Source organism: Monodelphis domestica, chromosome 2, assembly GCF_027887165.1.
Source record: "Monodelphis domestica isolate mMonDom1 chromosome 2, mMonDom1.pri, whole genome shotgun sequence".
NCBI lineage: Eukaryota > Metazoa > Chordata > Mammalia > Didelphimorphia > Didelphidae > Monodelphis > Monodelphis domestica.
The window spans coordinates 523,499,464-523,503,328 of record NC_077228.1 but is presented as its reverse complement, the minus strand read 5'-3'; positions in this window follow the sequence as shown (position 1 = coordinate 523,503,328).

The following is a 3,865-nucleotide window of genomic DNA, read 5'->3' as shown; positions in this document are numbered from 1 at the left end:
TGTCAGTGTGTTCCGGCTTGTTTTTTGTGTTGTTTATTCTGCATTTTCCCCGAGACAGACATTGGATGCTTGGGGTAACCTAGAGGAATCGGCCCTCCCTTACCACGTTCACACTTCCTTCCCACTTGCAGTCTCTTTGGGAGAGACTGGCCCAGTGGCTTGACTTTGGAAGGAGTGGGCAGCCCCAAGTGGGGGGGGGGGGGGATTCTCCATTAAAAACTGCCTTCCTGACGTCTTAGAACCCATGCTGGGGATCGGTTCCAGTTGGGGCAGAAGAGGGGTGAGGGCTAGACAATGGGGGGGGGGGGTCCAGTGACTTGCCCAGGGTCACCCAGCTAGGAAGTGTCTAAGGCCAGATTTGGCCTCAGAACCTCCCATCTCTAGGCCTGACTCGGCACAGCCCACTGAGCAATCCAGCGGCCCCCAGTCTATGGTGGAAGTGTGTCATGGGGCGCGTCAAGACTTCTAGGCTTTGGGCGAACATTGAGGGCCCCAGAACTCGGCCTGAACCCATTGGCAGGAGGCTCTCCGACAGACCTGTGCGTTCTCAGCCCGATGGATGAGATGGGCTCTCTTTACAAGCAAGTCACTGCCATCCGTTCCGGGGATGGTCCCAGCTGCCACGTCAGTCTTCATGGCCAGGGGACGCCATTGTCCCGCTGAATCCTCGTGAAGTGGCCGATCTGGGTGCGGGTCGACTCCCCAAACGTGTCCAAGGATGGCTCCGGCCTCCCTCAGGCTCGTGTTTAGGGCCGCTTCCTAAGGAAGCCCAAAGGCAGGCTAAAAAGTAACGGGAGGCGCTCTGGCCCAAGCCTTGGCGTCTGAGGTTCTGCTGCCACCTGAGGTTCTGCTGCCACCTCCGGCCAGCCGGTTGGGTGACTTCCGGCCACTCGCCTAAGCCCTGGGCTTCCCTTTCCTCCACTGTAGATGGGATTAACCCCGGAGGGAGCGCCAGTGCTCGTCCAGGCCGCTTTCAGCCCCTCTTCCAGACGGACCCTCTTCCCCTAACAGGTTTGGGGCCAGGAGCAGAGGCTTACTGGGAAATGGCCCAAGACCTTTCCCGCTAAGCAGAGAGTGAGGCCGGCTGGAGCCCAGGACGCTTCATTCCGTTCCGGGGCAGGCCGGGATGGTGGCTCTGCCCGGAGACTCCGAGACTGCCCATCATGGGGAGGGGGGGGGAAGCCCGTAACCCTGGAGGCATGCGGGGGAGAGGCCGGGCCAGACCAGACCTTCAGCGGCTTTTCCCATTGCCGCTTCGCCCACCGCGTGTACTTCCTCGCTGTGCCGCGGGGAGAAGGCCGGGCCAGCCCGGAGCAGGGCCCTTAAATCCGCACCAGCCATCCGCGTAGAGTGAACACCCCCTCTTGGAGGTTCTTTCTGTGCTTAGAGGCCAAACCCCTGACCTCAGCAGACTACAGAATCATTCTGAACCCCATCCGGTTGCTGCCACCTCTTCCATAAAGCCCGCCCAGATTCCCTCTCCTCCCAGCTGAGAACCGTTGTCCTTCTAGTCTCTGAAGGTGCCCGTCCTCCTTAGAGTGTCCCCAGGGAGCCATGGAAGAGCTGGGAGGGTGGGGGTGACGCCGAACCTCAGAGCCCCAGAAAAGGACGAGAGCCAGGTCTCCACGCCACGGCTGTCTGGGGCATGGCCTTGTGGAGAGAATGCGAGAAACGGGATACCTGGGCCGGGTTTGGTAAACTGAGGAGCCCCAGAAAGCTGCCGTGAAGGCGCTCTTATCAGGGCGGGAACAATCGTCCCAGGCCCTTCCCTGAGCGTCCATTTCCCCTCTAGAGAGGCCCTCCCCCCTCCCCTGACCCCTAACCAGAGGGGGTGCCTGACGCCCACTCCGATCACGGCACATCCAGGCTGCTGCTTCGTTGGCGTCCCTTTGAGCAGTCCTCGCCTTGCTGTCATGGAGCGTCAGAGGAGTGCAGAAGGTCGGGCTCTGGGGGCCCTCCAAGGTCTGCTTAAATACTGGAGAGGGACGGAGAGCTCACTACCTTACAAAGAAGTCTGTGCCCCTCCGGGATGACTCCTTGCTAGGAGGTTTCTTTATTTTTCCTTGAAATCATGCCCGATCTGCAGTTTGGTGGTAGGAAGGGCCTGGCGGTGCCTGGATGTACCCAGTACTGCAGCTGGGAAAGCCCTCCGGATCCCCGGACACTGGGCCTCCCTGAGAACCTCGGGCCTCTCTTGCCCCTCTAGGCCCCCGGGTCTTTTTCAGAGGATGCGCTGCCTGGGGAGGCCAGGAGCTTCCGAAGCGAGAGCTGCTGCCACCTTCAGAGGGCGAGCCTGCAGCTGGGCAGGGGAGGGAGGCCCGACCAGCACAAGCTTGGGATGGCTGCAGGGAAAGGCCTTGGCGGCGGAGGCCAGACCGGGGCTGCCAAACTCTCGCGGAATAACGGAGGGTTTCAGGGAGCTGGCCCCACCCAGTTAGTCACGTGCCCACGGGCCCATCGCATCTTCGGGTTTTCAGTGCCCTGCCCTCTGCTCTACACCAGGCCCTGGCAGGTAGCTCCGGGGCATCACAAAAGCCTTCATGTGGCTCCTCCAAAGAGCCAGGGGTCTCCCGCCTTCCAGGCCAGAACGGAGAGCCAGGAAGACATTCATGGGGGGCCTTCTACAAGCTTGGGAAGGCCCATCTCCCCAGGTTTGACAACTGCCCGTTTAACCAAGCAGGAAATGGAGAGGGAGAGATCCAAGGCAGGATTCGAACCCTGGGCTCCTGGGCTCTTCATGGGGACACCCAGGCCTAGCCTCGGAGGCTCACAGGTTCTGGAGCTGTAAAGCGTCTCCAGGAGCTTTAGCCCCCAAAGGGTCATTTCACAGAGGTGGGGAAAGGGCTCCGCTAAGGAGGCTTTGCATTGGGGCCTCAGATAGTCTCCTCTACCTCGGACTCTCTGCATAGAGAACCTCTGCGATGGACAGAAGCCTCGCCGAGCGCCTCATCGGATCCCTTCCCAACATCCCTGGGGCTTTCCCGGGCTGTGTCCAGCCCTGGGCTGAGAGGGGGACACAGATCTACTCTTGGTCCGCCATTTACTGAGCGACCTTGGCCCAGTCCTTTCCCTTCTCCCAGTGTCCCCCTCCGTCAACTGAGGCACTAAACAGCCCCGTGCCTGGCTCCGGGGAGGGCCGGTGCCCTGTGGAGTCGGGCTGTAGGTTTGAGGGTTCTTGTCCTGCCGGAAGTCACCCCCACATTCTACACTCGCTGTACCCGCCACACCCACCCTCCGCCCTCTCGGGCACTCTGCCCGCGCACCCCCAGCTTTTGCGTTTGCTCCCACGCCCTCTGCACCTGCACCCCTTCTCCCATTCCTCGCACTGGTCCTCGCCCCATTTGGGTCCCCCGCTGTCCGGTACCCTCCACGCCCCCTCCCCTACATCCCCGCAACCGCGCATCTCCAAGCAGTTGGTTGGACCGGCTAGACTGCAGCGGCACGCCCCATCCCTTGGGCAAAGTCTCAGCCCGCCAATCCTGGACCAGCACGACCAGCCAATGGTAGGGCGAGGGTTCTTCGCACTCCTCCAATGGCCTGCCTGTTGCTAAGGCTGTTGCTCCCTTCTGTCTAGCTGCAGGGCAGGCTAGCGCGTCCGAGCCCAGAGCCCTAGTGGTGGAGTATACGCGCATGCGCACTGGAGGGAGCGCGGTAGACAGCGAGGGAGGGGGCAGATCCGTCCCTCCTCCACCTTTTAGACGCCTTGGGGCGTGAGGTTCTTGTTTATTTCACCGGTTGGTCTGGGATCCAGATTGAATGTTCCAAACTCGGGGCGGGGCTTTTTTTCTTGTCTTTTTCTCTTTTGTAAGAGGTTACCAAGCCGGGAAAAGGGGCAAAAAGAAAGCCTTTTTCAAACACAGATGAG